At 46.1% G+C, this 16190-nt stretch overlaps 1 protein-coding gene across 1 annotated transcript in view; it reads left to right on the forward strand.

The window, feature by feature from the left end:
* Nucleotides 1-16190, forward strand: part of PLXNC1 (plexin C1) — a 154366-nt gene that overhangs the window by 47134 nt on the left and 91042 nt on the right. The gene's annotated exons all lie outside the window — the stretch shown is intronic.

The raw sequence follows: 16190 nt of genomic DNA on the forward strand, positions 1-16190 counted from the left end.
TTAAAAACATGGGGATGGAATTAATGAAGAGTTCACGGAGGAAGTCAAAAGCTGAGATGCCACAAGGTGCATAATTGCCTGTGCCTTTTCCAGCGCTTCCTTACCGGGCTGTTTCCGTCAGAATCACTGGCACACAAAAGAAGCAGGGCCAGGAAAATTCTCATGAATAATTGTAACTGGGTGGGAAGGTTTTCTTCTTGTCATTTGCCCAAGAGTAGAGTTTAAGGAATTAACCGATCGTGAAGAGCATTTCATCAGCACACACCCGCTAAGCAGTTTTGCTCTAATCTTTCCGCCCCGTCCCACTTGTGCAGGTGCCCTGTCTGTCTTAGCAGAGCTATGTGCGGGGGTTCATTCAGTGACAGCGTGGTAGTGGTGACTGAACAGCCACGCGGAGCTAGTGGCTACTCGACTGGCAAATGCAGGACACGGGAGATGTCCAGGCTGGCGACACGAATTAGGGAGTTTGTGGTGTTTAGATGGGACATAAGGAAGCCTTCAGACCAGACGGTGGGGAGGGGAGTGCAGATTGAGGGCAGAAGTAATTGGAGAACTGACCACTGAGGTGGGTGATTTTTAGGGGTCCGGGAGATGAAGAGGAAACAGGACAGGGAAGAGAAAAAACTGAAGAAGGTGGTCTCTGGGGAGCCAGAGAAGGAACGGAGTGGTCCCCGGAGGGAGTGGTCCACTCTGCCGGGTTGCACTGAGAGGTCAGGCAAGAGGAGAAGAGAATTGGTCCACTGGGCTTAGCAGGTGATGATTGGTGACTGTGACAGTGACAGTTGGGGAGGTGGTGCTAAAGCTGCAAGTGCAGATAACAAGAGGACAGAGTAGAGACAACTCTTTAGACGAGTTTGCTGAGAAAGACGGCAGAAAATGCAGGAGGGAAATGGAGTCCAGACAGTGTAGTGTTGTTGTTTATAAGGGGCATGAAATAGCAGCGTGTTGGGGACTATTGGGAAAAGTCCTGAGGAGAGGGGGAAACTGATGATATGAGAGAGGAGAAAGTCATGGAGTGTTGTCTCTCAGCAGATGAGGGGAAGTATGACCTAGCACACCAGTGGGGAGGCCAGCCTCACACAGGAGCGTGGGACAGCTCCTTCTTGGTCCTGGGAGGGAAGGTGAGAATCTGCACCCAGGAGCAGGTGGGTGGTAGAAGCGTGTGCAGTGTATTTTCATATTGTTTACATCATTTTCAGTGACTTAAGACAAGTGAGAAGAGGTTGGGAGGGGTGGGTTTGAACAGAGAGAAGGTGTGAAATAGAGTGGGAGAGAGAACGGAGATGGGAAATACAGGATGATTTCCAGGAAGCGTTAGGGCCCAGTTGAGGTTCGTGGTCTTGCTTTTGAAATGAAAACAGTAAGCATGGTTTTGCTTTCCCAAGTCAAGTTCAGCTCTGTTGGCAAAGTCAAAGAGTAGGCGAGAGTTAGGTGGAGCCTGAGTTGGGGCTTTTCCAGGAAGTCCTTCAAGAGGGGACAGAGGGGCCTGGGAGCTGAGGGTACACGCAGCGGGTGGACAATGATGTTGACGTGGATATTGATACTTATAATAGTGAACTCTGGGCTTTAAGCTCTAAGTGAACCTGAGCAGAGGAGTGAGGGATGTGAGAAGGCGGAAGGATCTGTGTGTGCACTGGAGGTTGCAGTTGGGGGAAGACTTGTTGGAGCTAGGGAACTGGAAAAAGGGCAGTGGACTGTGGGGAGCTTGAAATTAAGGTCGGCCCTGGAGTGGGCTGCAGGGAAGCCGTGACTTCAGGGGAGGGCCTGGTTTTGATACGAACAAGAAGGGGAAAGGAAGAATGGGAGAACAGGTTGAGGGCATGGGGCTTGCACTGATGGTGACTGTGAGTTCCAGGCTTCTACAAGCCTGCTCACTGCTCCCCTGGCTTTGACTCTTACTCCCTCACTTCTGCCGGTTAAACTCCACACCAGATCCTGTCATTTCCCAGCTTGAGCACCTCCACTGGCTTCCGTCTTAGAATTCAGTCTGACTCCATTACTGCCAGGGCCTACATACAAGGCTTTCCATAGTCTGGCCCTTTGCTATTTCTCAGACCTCTCTGGCCACTCTCTCCTTTTGCCCTACCCCGGCCACACAGGCTTCCTTTCTGACTGAAGAGTGTGCCGGACTGTTCCTGCCTCAGGGACTTTGCACTTGCTGTTTCCTCAATCTAGAATATTCTTCTCCAGATCTGTCCACAGCTGGCTCTGGTTTGATCATCAGGTCCCAGCACACACACATCTCGAGGGATTATCCAATCTGAAGTAGCCTCACCTCACTCACAGTGACATCACTGTTTTATTGTCTTCATGACCCTACCACTATTTGAACTGATCTTATTTCTCTGTCACTCCCTTTATTAAAATATGAACTGCATAAATGTGAATTGCAATTGCAATTAAAATGTGAATAAGAAAGACCTTGTCTTGTTCATTATTGTATCCTCCAGAATCTAGGACAGTGCCTGGCACATAGTAGGTATTTGTTAAATGACTGGAGTGGACTGAATGATTGGGAAACTCTACCAATGGCTGGAGACTTGTGCATGAAGATCACAAAACACTCTGGAGGTGTGGACTGACGGCCCTTCCCAGCCGTGTCAGGTTACCTGGTTGCACACTGGCTTGGTTCTGGCCTAAGATTAAATAAAACTAAGCTTCAGACCCGTGACTCACATTTGGCTTCCAGTGCCGTTCAAAATTAGGAATTCTAAAGGGGGATGTTTTCTTATAACTGCAGAGCATCCCACTGTGTTTATTTTAAATGCCACAGATTTATTTAGAAAAATAACTTATTTTCTCTTTTGAGAAGGTTGAGCTTTCTTGCATACGTGTGTAGAAAGTGAATTTGTTGGGAAGGTGGGGTAAGAAAATGATCTTCATTTCCTTTTGATGGGGTGTTAAGAATAGGCATTCAGTATAAGCAGATAAAAAGCAACTAGATAAACAATGAGCTCTAAAAAGTCTTGTATTTTATTGTTGGAACTTCAAATCCAACCTGTGATGAATTTGTCTGTGTGGGTGGAAAGTAAATTTTTGCAGAATGAATATCTTGGGTTTGGAAGCAGTTTCTCAGCTTCTCCCATATTGCAAAGCATAGCACATGTGTTCAGTTATGGATTTCCACAAAACTGGCAATCCTGAACCAATGAGCGAGTGAGGTTCCAAAAGTTCATTTGCAAGTTTGGCACTCAGACTGCATTTTCCCATAGAGACAGTGGCATAAATTAAGGACTGATTCCCATGTCAGCCCACAACATTCAATTCATTTAATTTCAACAAATATTTATCGAATATCTACCAAGAACCCAATACGGGAAGTCAGATAACTAGGTGATACTGGGAGAAGTCAGTTGCCATTCTTGGGCTTAAGGAATTCACACATTAGCCAGGAGACAGACATGTCATTGGCCAATGTTCATCATTCAGTTGTATGTCCAATCAACAGATATTGTTGGAGCACCTACAATGTGCTCAGCCCCGTGCTAGTGCTAGGTGCTTGGGATACAATTCTTTCTTGCCTACATGGAGCTTACAACTAGTGAGGGATGTAGACGCATGTATTAGTCAGGTTTCTGCTGCAATAATACTGAGTAACAAACAAACTCTTAGTCATTTACAAGAACAAACATTCGTTTTGGGGGGGTTTTTTGCTCATGGTTCAGCTTTAACAGTCATGGAAGGTTGGGAGGCTCAAGTTGCAGGTCAAGAGTTGGATTCAGCTAATGAACAAAATAAATTGCTGAACAAAAGAGAAACAGAGGCATGAATACATGGAATAGTCTGCCAGTTGTCAGAGGGGAGAGGGGTAGAGAGACTGGATGAAAGAAGGTGAAGGGATTAAGAAAAAATGTATACATAACACAAAGACACAGACAGCAGTGTGGCAATAGGCAGAGGGAAAGGGGGCGGGGAATAGATGGAAGTGGGAGGAGGGGAGAAAATGAGGATGGAATGAGACTTTGCTTGGGGCAATGGGTGCATGATGCAATGTGCAGAGGATGTTTTATTGAGTTTGTACATTTGAAACCTGTATAGTTTTATGAACCAATGTCACCCCGCTAAGTTTAATTAAAACACAGAGTTCAATTCAGGTCTGCTTCACATATCTCCCATTCTACACATGCTCTTCTCATGGCAGAGAGCAGAAGCCCAACGGGCCAAGCTAAACTCTGCCACACATTCAAAGCCTTTGCTCATGTCATGTTTGCAAGCAAGCTGTGCAGCCAAGCCCAGCATCAGTGGGGTAGGGAGATACACTCTGCCTACTGTAGTGGGAGATGGTGCAAAAGGACATGGCAAAGGCTGTGGATGTGTGATTCTAGCACAGGAGAGATTGCAGAATGGGAACAATAATCCAGTCTACCTTAATAAGTTAAAGAGCTACCAATCTACCAATAAGTAAATGGAGTATAATAAGGGTTAGCACAGAGGAAGTGAAGGGTTTTATGTGGGCACATGGAAACCATCTAACCAAAACTTAAAAGGCCAGGGAAGGCTTCCTGGAGGGATGTCTAAGCTGGACCTGAAATGTGAGCAGATATCAGCCAAGTACAGAGGAGGAAGGGGCAGCTGGCTCAGGGAACAGACTGTGCCAAGGCCAGGGTCTATAGGGCAGTGGGCTTGGGGCTCAGTAAGGACAGAGAGTGCAGTCTAGCCGAGGAGTGTTGGGAAATGAGGTTGGCATGATAGGCAGAGGCAGATAAGACTGGGTCTTATAAGCCATGTTAGAGAATTTGGATTTTGTTGGAGGGACTTTGGGGAGCCATTGCTGGGCTTTAATTAGAAGAGAGGCTAGATCAGATGTGTGCTTTAGAACATGCAAAGTAGACCAGAAGGGACGCTGCTGGAAGTTGCAGATCACTTAGAAGGTGACGGTAAACCAGCAAGAGACCAGAGACTGAATTAGATGATAGTGGCAATAGGAAGAAGTGGGTGGATTTAAAAGCTATTTGGAAGGTAAACTTGACAGGACTTAGTGATTAATTGGATTCCCCCTTGAGTCTGACGTGCTAAAAATAGGGCCAGAAAATGAAACATAAAATATCAAGGTGGCCACTGTTTTTCTGGAAGGTGTATTCTTTCCCCTTAGATCTAAGTCCTCGCAAAGAAAGAAACAATACCCAAACATCCACTGGACTAGCCATATGCCCCAGGCCCTGGACTAGGCACTAGGCTGCAGCCCAAACAGTGGGCACCTAAGTCAAATGGGGAGGGGCTTCCAGCAGATGCCAGTGCTGAGCATCAAAGGGTGCAGTGGTTAGTGCTCTTTTCCCAGCAGAGCAGGACTTTGGTGTTGAGATTATAGGAGGAGTGCGGGTGTCTGGCTTGGGTTCCCAGAAGCACATGGTGTCATTAGGGAGCAGGATGTAGGAGCAGCAGCCCATTTGGGATGCACGGCAATGCAGGGGTGACTCTCACACTGGCAGCAGGAGCGGTGCAGTGCAGGAGGAAGGACTCAGATCTTGGAGTCAGTTCACTTGTGATCCCGTCTGGGCTTCTGTGTGGCCTGCAAGTTTCTCATCTTCTTTGTGATTCTTCTTTGTTCTAAAGCAAGGTTGTAACCCTTACAGGGTTGCCGAAAGAATCAATTCAGATAATGTCCATAAAGTCCTAGACACAGTGTCTAGTAAGCCTTACTGCTCATAGTAAGTACTCAAGTAATGTTAGCCATTATGGTGGTGGAACCCCAGAGGAGGGAGCCATTACTTGTAACAGAGGGTGGGAAAGGTTTTGGAGAGAAGGTGGCATGAAATTAGGCCTTTCAACTGAGAAGACTTTCCCTATGGGATGGAAGGTGTGGGAGGCACTTCAGGCAGAAGAACCAGCCCAAGAAGAGGTCTTCTGAGGGCGTGGCAGATTGAATTCCATCACTCCAGCGCTGGCTCCAGGAGGCCGGGTGGGACCAGGCTGGGAAGGGCTCCGAGTCTGGACTTCATTAGGTGCTGCTGAGAGCTTACTGTATTAAAGTGTTTTTAGCACAGGGCTGACATGATCATGATTGTATTTTAAAAAGAGGATCCTGAAGGCAGCGGAGAAGGCGAATGATCTGTGTTAAACCTGAGCACCAGCGGCACCGCACTGCCCAACCCTGCCCCTTCCAGGGTCACTTTCTTTTGGTTCATTTTGTAAAGAGTGACTCTACGTTACATGCCTTCCAGAGTCTTCTTCCTGGCAGCCACTTCTCCAGATTTCATGCACCTCCCCACCTCTCCCGACACTACCACAGAGCTCTGCGTGCTTTGGTCTCAGCCAAGTGATGGAACCAGAGCTGCATCCTCTGTAGAAAACGGGCCACACACTCCTTCGTTGTCCCACCCCGTAATGCTGCACCCTGCACAGGACGTGGACAGGGTGGGGACAAAGCCCCCAGACATGCTAATTATAAGGTGTCTGTAGGCTCTCCTTGATTATTTTATGCGTTTAACACTTGCCCATATTCTTCATGTTTCTTTCATGGTGACAGTTGGTAGACCTGCAGGCAGCCTCTGGTAGCAGTTTTTAGGTCTTCAGCTGCTGGTGGTTTATTCTACACGTGAGACTGTGAACAAGATCATTTCTCAACTTGGCCTAACAGCAGGAGTCTGTGGCCAGTCCCTGTCAGACTTTCTGAAAGGCTTGGGGGTAACAGAAGGGGATTTTGAACGCAGAAGAGAAAACTGAAATTTGAATGCTAAACATATTTGTGCCTCAGAATAACAATCAAAAAGAGTTAAGTGATTTGCTTACAGACATATCCAGTTCCTTGCATCGCTCTCCTATCTTGAGGTCTGCCTTTCTTCTCTTCTCCAAGAGACATTCCTTCCTCAGGCCTCCCCAGGACGAATCATTGACCTAAAGGGCAGTGGGCTGTTGCCGTAGAACTTGACCAAGACAACCCATGGGGCTTGGTAACCTTTGGCCACATTCTCCTGAAGCCTGTGCTATTGTGGTCCAGTCTGCCATCACGAGAGGTGGACAGTGTGCAGCAGAGAAGGCCCCGAGGGCCTTTCAGTGGAGGTGTCCATCAGCTGTGCCCACTTAGTCTTCAGAATGCAGTTGAGTGCCCCTTCCTCAGGAAGCCTGCCTGGAGCCAGGCCGAGCCAGGAGACAGGGTCCGTGTGCATGGAGAACATGTTTTGTCCTGTGCCTTCCAGCCCATGGTCCATTTAGACCTCCTGGTACCCTATGAAGCGAGTACTATTACAACACCCACTTTAGAAATGGAAAAACAGTCTTAGGTTGTATATCTGTTTCCTACTGCTGCTTTATCAAATTACCTCAACCTTGGTGGCTTAAAACAACATGTATTTATTCAGGTTATGGTTTTGGAGGTCAGAAGCCTGCAATGGTTTCACTGGGCTAAAATCACGGTATCGGAAGAGCTGTGTTTCTTCTGGAGGCTGTAGGGAGAATTGTTTCCTTGTCTTCTCTAGCTCTGGAGGCAGCAGCCTGCATTCCTTGGCTCATGGTTCCTTCTCACATCTTCAGAACCACCAGTGTAGCATCTTCTGATCTCCTTCTCTGACTCTGACCGTCCTGCCCCCTCTTTTAGGGACCCTTGTGAGTACTTTGGGCTCACACAGATGACCAAAGATAATCTCCCCATTTTGAGACCCTTAATCACCTCTGCAAAGTCCTTTTTGCCATGTATACTACATACTCACAGGTCGCAGAGATCAAGACATGGGTATTTCTCAGGGCCATTATTCTGCCTGCCGAGGGTTGAATACTTAGTGCAACCAGTTTTCAAATCCAGGTTTAGCCCTAGCTGCCAAGCTAGTACCATTACCTACCTCTGTAGCAAAATGGAAGAGAAACAAGAGAGACATTATCCCTCATGGTGGTGGGAGATAAGGGGAGAGCCTGGTCCAAGTGTACCTTTCGTGGACGACTGATTATACATAAGAAAGAGAATGGGATTCAGGGCCTACCTGAGTTGTAGAAACTGTTCCACCTTGAAAGTGAAGCATCCATGCATTTATTTGTTGAGCGCCTAGTGTGTGCCAGACACTGTCCTCAGCACTAGGATTCTCTAGCAGTGAAAAACACAGTCCCGGATCTTGGCCCCTGTGGAGCCCTTCTAATGAGATGCATTAGTTTCCCAAGGCTGCCGTAAGAGATGACCACAAACTCAGAGGCTTACAACTAACAGGTTGAGTCTCTCATGTTTCTGGAGTCTAGAAATCCAAAATGAAGGGGTCAGCAGGGCCATGTTCTCTCAGGTTCTGGGGAAAAAAATCTTCCTCTGCTCTTTCAGCTCCTGGTGGCTCCTGGTGTTCTCGGCTTGTGCAGCATAGCTCTGTCTCTGCCCGTCTTTGCATGTCCTTTTCTCTTTGTGTGTCCAAATTCCCCTCTCCTTTTTCTTATCAAGGTACCCGTCATTGGACACCTTAAATCCAGTATGATCTCATCTTGAGATTCTTGTTACATCTGCAAAGATCCTGTTTCCAAGTAAGGTCACATTCTAGGGTTTTAGGTGGACATGAATGTGGGGGGAACATTATTCAACCTACTGCATGAGGGAAGATGGACAATATAACAGAAAGTTCAGAAGGAAATAGAGAACCCATCAGATGGTGATCAATGCCATGAAGAAAAGTAAAGCAGAGGATGGGGTAGGGAGTGCTGGCTGGAGGCAGGGGAGGTTGCAACTTTCAACCAGCAAAACCCTGGAAGGCCTCAATGAGAAGGGGACACCTGACCCAAGACCCGAAGGAGCACATTCAGCTTTGGGGATGTCTCTAGCTGAGTGGCCAGGAAGGCAGTCTGAGACAGAAGACCGTTCTGATTCTGCATTCACTCCTCCTTTCCTTCCAATTGCATCTGAAGTCTAGGAAGTGACACTCCTTTGTGGTCCAGTGAGGCTCTAATGACAGCAATAATGATAATAATGGGATTTGGAGGCAGCCCCTCCTTCTCGTGTGAGGGCCCCATTGTGCCGACTAATTGTGTAGAAGCAAGTAGGACAACTGCCTGTGGGGTGGAAGCCATGGGGAGCAAAGGGGAATAGTTATTCGGGCCTCAGGGCATCACTGAATTACCATGGCAGAGAAGTAACCTGCATATGGGTTCCTGAGAATGAGAATGCCGGAAGGGTTTTAGAGCCTTTGAACCCTGGAGAGGGGTCTTGGGTGAACCGGAATCCCCTGGGTTCTTCACTATATCAGCTCTTAGAGGAGCTATGAATAAATCCTAGTTATTTCAAAGCAAAAGGTGAAGAGGGAAAAAAACCATTAAGGGCCACAGGTGCACCCTTTGTGTGCTGACAGTTGACGATGCCCAGCACAGGCAGGAGGCTCACCTTCTGCAGAAGCCAGTTTTGTTCGGGAGAGCAGGCACCTGTGGTCCCCAGACCTCAGCATCCAAACTGCTTGTCTGTGCCGTTTCTCTAATTGATGCCCTCTGACTGGGAACAAGTACCATTAGGAACACCCCTTTTAGTAAATATATGTTTTAATGGAATAGATTTTTTTCGGAATGACCTTATCTCAGGCAGCAGGCACTTTCATAAGTATGTATTGATTGGCTTTAAATTCCTCAAATGTTTGCACTTGTCTTTGTGACCGGGCATTTGTCCTATTCCCAGCAACTCCCCACGTTCTTTCTTTTGTAATGTTTTACTCCGTTTGAACGCTGGTGTTCTGCTGTAGTGAGAGTGGGCCATTTCTGATGTGCCACACGTGGTATGTAACATTGCTTTCGGGAGGATGGGATTGTTATTGCCGCATGTTTACGGGTGGGGAAGCCGAGGCCCAGAGAGGCTAGGGGCTGTGCCCCTGTTACATGAAGAATGTGTGGGAAAGCAGCTCTGAACCCAGATCTTCCTGACTCAAAAGGCGTCATTTCCCATCTTTATTTCCGTGCCACCTGCTTTGTTTAAATGCCTCACTTAAATTCTCCAGTTCATGGTTTGCATTTGGAAATAAAATTCCAACTTTTAGTACACTCATCACCCACAGAGGAGCCACCACATGGGGTGAAGGCCACAGATCCCTTTTGTGTGAGAGTTTCAGTCTGCAAGTGTGTTTTCTGTGTGCTAAATAACTCCAAGTTTCCAGACAAAGGCTGGTTTTCCACCACGCCAGTTAACGGGCCAACCCAGTGAACAAACAAATCAATGGAACAACTTATGCTGGTATCATGGAGACAGAGACAAGAATTTAGTCACTTTAAAATTTAATTCTGAATCCAATTCAGCTAACGTTTGTTGAATGCTAGCGGTGGGCCAGGCCCTGTACTAGGCCCTGGGGAAAACCAAGATGAATGAGGCTCTGCCTTGGAGAAGCTCTCGGGTTAGTACGGGAAGCAGACACTGAACAAATAATTTCATTACACCATGGCAAGTGCTCTCGTAGCTGGTGCTCAAGGTGTGGAGAGACCCCCAAAGAACCCTTTAGTCTTGGGATGAAAGACAGCTGTGATTAAGGATCTTCCAAGAAGGCTTGAACTGCATCTGCCTTCTTACGTGGAAAAGGCGTGCTGAATGTCGCCCCGGTGCCTGTGGGTAGTGCAAATGGGCTGTCTGGTTAACTGTGGTGCCCGAGTCCCTGTCTCCTCACTGCCATTTGTGTTTATTTGGCTTATGTCACCCACATTTTTGCCTAAATTCTTTTTACTTGCCTGTGCAATTAGTATAACAACTACTACTAATATTTACTGTACACTTCAGTGAAATAGTTATATGTTTTTGTAACAACTCCATGGGATAGAGACTCACATTTACTGGCTTTCTGCAGATGAAAAGCCTGAGACACAGAGATGGCATGTGATTTGCCCCAGGTCACTGGCTTATAATTGGCAGAACAGCTCTCTGCTTTCTTCCTAAGTTCTAAGCAATCTGGTCTTTAATCAGTTCCTTGCAGAGACCAAGCTTTAAGTTAACTCAGGGTGTTGGCACATGCTGTTCCTTCTGGCTAGAATGCTATTCCCACTGCTCTTTTTATGGCTAGATTATGGTCATCCTTGAGCTCTGAGCTGAAATGCCCTCTTTCTTGACTAGCCTGTCTAAAGTGGTTCCTCTCTGCTATATTTTCAGTTCTGCAGAAGACTTACCTCAATTTGAAATTATTATTATGGGGATTTTTAAAATCCCCACTTCATGACATACTGATTTCTATACAGAAAGGAAGGGGGAGGGAGAGAGAAAGAAACATCGTCCGGTTGCCTCCTGTAAGCACCCCAGCTGGGGAATGAACACACAGCCTAGGTATTTGCCCTGACCAGCGCTCAAACCCACAACCTTTTGGTGCAGGAGATGATGCTCCAACCAACTGAGCCACCCAGCCAAGGCTCAATTTGAAATCATTTTTAATTATTGTCTGCTGATTTGGTTTCTGTCTGTGCAGTTCACTGGCATGTAAGCTCATTGAGGGAGGGACTTTAAGCAGCTTATTCATTGATGTGTCCCCAGTGCCTACTATAATGTTTGGTGTCCAGTGGGTGCTCAGTAAATATTTATGGAATGAATGCCAGATATGGTACCAGGTTTGGGGGTGCCAAGATGAGTAGGATGGACCTTTCCCTTGGGGGGACTTACAGTCCAGTCAGAGAGATAGGCAATCAAACTAGCAGCTAATGCAATGTGCTCTATGTACCAGGAACGTGTACGGTGCCATGGGGATGCAGAGCAGGGAGTGACTGCTTTGCCTGGAGACTGGGCAGACGTGAAGGAGGTGACATTGAACTAGTTGGAACAAGGAACACAATCTCACCAAGTATTGCGGGTGCCAGGGCATTCTGGGCAGTAGGAGCAGACATGCTAGCAAGAGCTGGAGATGCTTGTGCTGCATGAGTTTATCGAATAACTGCTCTCTGGTAGGCGTGATGTACTAGATACTATATTAGAGATCTATGTGTTTAGGAGCTTACAGGCTAAATAGAGAGACAGGCTTATCAGTTACCTGGGGATGCATTTGGAGACGAAGGCAGGGACTAGATCGTAGTGTTGGGGTAAAGAGAGGAGCATGGAAGTGTGTGTTCTAGGCTCCAGGTCGTGAAAATGAGGCACATGGGTAGAGGGGCTTGATGTAGACAAAAGGGTACCATTGAAGATTTTTAGGTAGGAAGTGATAGGATCAGCTTTGTGCTCTAGCATAACTAGATATCAGTGTGGAAGCCACTCCTAGACTGGAGCCCCTGGAGGAGGGAAGGAGGGAGACCAACTAAAAAGTTGCTGCTGGAGCCCAGGGAGAGGAGGTGAGGGCAGGGTGCAGGAGATAGCATGGAGCAATGCTTAGCATGAACAGATCATGATCTATTGAGTGTGACAGTTGAGAAAAAGAGGCAAACAAGGCCAATGTTTTCTAATTTGATCCGTTGTTTTGATTACTGCTCCTTAACCAAGATCAGGCAGTGCTTCTCAATGTGCTTGACCAGGTGGCCCTCAGTCAGAAAGCTGGACGATGGTGCATCACTCATTCCCAGCTTGGAAAGTTACAGAGTACCCTAGCATGTTCCAGGCCCTGAGAAACCTGGAGCCTGCAGCAGAGAAACTTAACCAGTGTTGCCCAAACTTCTTAGCAATAGAACCCTTAACATTAGCCCCCAAAACAACCTATTAGACACACTTTGAGAAATGAAATAAAACTCATATTTTCCTGTGTGGCTCAGGCTCTGGGTGGACCTAGTCACTGTCAATCTTGGCATGTATGATGCTGCTACCCTGGTAAAAGTTTGAGGAATTTGGCATAGGAGTGAGAGAATGGGCACCAGTGTCAGACCACTGAGATGCACACCGTGCCGTCTAACCTGTGGGGCACCCCAGTTTCCTCATCTCTGAAATGCCCTTTGTGAGGAAAAGATGGTGAGGACCAATGAGTTAATTCCTGGAAAGCCCTTCAAGTGTCTGGCTCATCAGAAGGGCTCAGTAAGTCTTAGCTCTTCAGAGAGGCTATTTAGGGTAGTTGGTGAGACTGTGGGCTTGGAAGCTGCACTGCCTGGTTTTGTGTCTCAGCCCCTCTGTTCACTACCTCTGGGATCTTGGGAAAGCAGTGCAGAGCCTTCTGTGCCTCAGTTTCTCCCATCTGCAAAGCAAGGACAATTATTATACCTACCCATAGGTTTGTTGTGAAGAAGTGAACCAAATAACATTAAAGAATGCTACCTGGCATGTTAAATATTTTTGCTCTTGTAAAAAAAAATCTAAATTGCTTCTGTTATTAGCATAGTTTAACCATGACTTTTAGCTCCAGTGAAGAAAATGCCATTTTTCAGCTTTCTCAGCAGTGCTGTGGTCTTGTGTTTTGGCATTCCCCTTTCCTGAGTCTGGAGGCCTTGACTTCAGGCTTAGCTCATCTCCATGACTTCCTATTCCCTTCTATCCAATCGAGTTCACTTTCTTCATCGCAGGGACTGACAATGTTAACTAAAGTCCCCTGATTCCAGAGAGCGCCTGGCCCCTCCTCTTGGCTCCGTGCCTTTCCTAAAAATACAGAATCTGTTTCAACTCACTTGGCAGAAGACCTTGGGATGCTCTTGCAGCAAAACCTTCCCCCAGCGTGGACACCGTCTCCTGTTCCCTCAGAGAGAGGCTGGATTGTATCCTTGTTAAAAGTTTTCTCATATTATACCAGTATAGAATCTCTGGAACAAGTCACACCAACTCCCACCTTTAAGCCAATTACCTGATATTTAGTTATCAGTTTCCTTCAGGGACTGCCTGCTCTTGGTGAACAATGGTATTAGAGGATGCTGATGAAATTCGAGGAGTCAGAAGGAGAAGTTACATTTCTGAGTTCAGAGTTTCTTTTTCAAAGTTGAGTAAGTGGTACATTTTTGCTGAGAGATTCTACCCTAATAAAGTCAGATTCTCAAGGTCCCCCAGCCTGGCCCATGGGCATTTCACCTGCCTAGAAACTTCAGCTCCTTTTCAGAGGTGGGTCTCTCTCTTCTTTATGTTGGCATGAAAACAATTAATAATTTAAGCCATGCCCATTAAACAGTAGAAATACTGTATAAATACAATACTATAATAATAAATTTAAAAGTCGATCCAGCTGGGCACTGTTCCCAGACTACCAGCTGAGCTGAAACACGAATGAGCAAAGAAGAACTGCTATATATGATGCAAATGGCTGCCATCTCATTGTTTTCTGCTACTTTTTATTGCGAATACATAGTTGTGAAGTAACATTATGGATAAATAGGTGTTGTAGACTAACCTGGAAACCTAATCACTGTTTATAACATTATTTTTATGGGGAGAAAAGTGTATTCTGTGTTACAAACAGATGGTTTGCAAGCAAATTTTTTAAAACACAGTAGATTGGTAAGTTGGGGACCTCCCAGAATTTTAACCTGTAGCTGGATATTCTGTACTCAGGGCTAGTGATCCATGAAAATTAGACACCTCTCAGAATCCCCACACCTCCCAAACCCTTGTTACCCTTTTCATCCTTGAGACTCTGCCTCACCCTCTTCCTTCTCTGCCCTGGGTCCTCATCTCTGTTACCTTATCTTGGCCAAGCCCCAGCCCTCCCACCAACCACTGTTGAGACCCCAGGAGGCCAGGAGGACGCTGACTGTTATTATCCTTGGGCACCTTATTCAATGGCAGCGAGGGCTCACGGGAGGCCATGCGATGGAGTGGCCAAGTATGTGGTTCTGAAGCCAGACTTTGGTCACTTGTGGCTGGGTGACCTTGGCATGTTATCACCATTGTCTGAGCTTCAGTTCCATCCCTAGAGAATGAGGTTCTGTGTGGACCAGTGAAAAAGTGCTAAGTGCGCACACTCAGACCAGCGCCTGGCCTGGGGCTGTGTTCCCCCCAAGCAGGTGCATGGTGGGGTAGTTACCAGAGGATGTTGGGGTTTAGACAAATTTCCATAAACTCAAGAACAAGCCCACAGTATGAAAATACTTTCTGAATTCTAAACAGCAACCTTAGAAACAAATGTCTGGAATCTCCCGTATTCATGAGTTGGGGCAGGGTAGGTTTGAAACACACTTTATGGGTGGGGGAAGTGGTAGTCTGTGTACTTATGTACCTGAGTGGCAATTTCAAACTCTTATTATTTTGAATAAATAAAGCTCTACAGTAGATTTTATGGCAAACTGATAAGAACAAGTCTTAAATAGTTGCATTCACTAAATTATTTCCACATACAATGTTTTTCACCAAAGGAAAGTTTTTTATTTTTTTATTAACTTACAGGTTTTGTTTTTTCTTCATGCAGTCTTTTCTTTGCATTTGAGATGGTTTTGTTTCTGAATTGGCAAATGGGCCAGCATTGCACATTGTCCTTACCATGTAAGCATGAGATCTAGCTGGATAAAGGACTAGAAAAATAAAATACTGATTGGGGATCTGAGGATCTTTGCACAGACTCTCAGTAGCCGGTGGAGCAAAGGCAGCAGAGTGAGTTAAAGAAAGCAAATCTGGCTCTGCCATGTTCTCCAGGACGTGCCCATCCCATTCTGAATCCAGTTTCCCTCCAGTCCGTGGCCCAAAGAAAATGACATGAAGCCAGTTAAGAAATCCATCTCCCTGGGGGTGCCCCATTGAGAATCCCCGACACCAAGCCTTGTGTCTGACAATGCAATTTTAATTTTATTTGCATGGTGGCATAAATGTTTATGCACTGGGCCATTGCTTTTTTTAAAAAAAGATTTTATTTACTTATTTAGAGATAGGGGAAGTTAGGGAGAAAGAACGGGAGAAAAACATTGATGTGAGAGAGAAACATCAATCGATTCCCTCTCATATGCGGCCCAACCGGGAACCTGGCCTGCAACTCAGGCATGTGCCCTGACTGGGAATTGAACCAGCAACCTTTTGCTCTGCATGACAAGGCCCAACCAACTGGGCCAAGCTGCCCATGCTGGTCATTGCTTGTGTTCAGACACAGGACTCAAAGGGTTAGCTTTCAAAAGGGATCATTTCAAAGTAACTGGTTTTGTTTACCGAAATGTGGGACCTTAACAATCTGCTCCCCTCCTTAAGAAATTTGAATGTGTGGGTAATGTGCTGTCATGAAGATTTTATAATTTGTGATGTTGAAGAAGTAATAAGACACTGTTGTTGGTTGACCATCTGGTTATACATTCTTGGTGTCATGGTCTGTGTTTTTATTTTTTCAATTTTATTTTTTAACTGGTGAGAAACAAGGGATGGGAGTTTAGAAATTTCAAATTTTCAAAGGTGCTTTATAAATAAGAAATTCATGCTTAGTTCCTTAACATGGTTAGATTTTATTTTTACCTTATTCAAA

This window comes from Phyllostomus hastatus, unplaced genomic scaffold (assembly GCF_019186645.2).
Source record: "Phyllostomus hastatus isolate PE091 unplaced genomic scaffold, TTU_PhHast_1.1 phas_contig_152, whole genome shotgun sequence".
Taxonomy (NCBI): domain Eukaryota; kingdom Metazoa; phylum Chordata; class Mammalia; order Chiroptera; family Phyllostomidae; genus Phyllostomus; species Phyllostomus hastatus.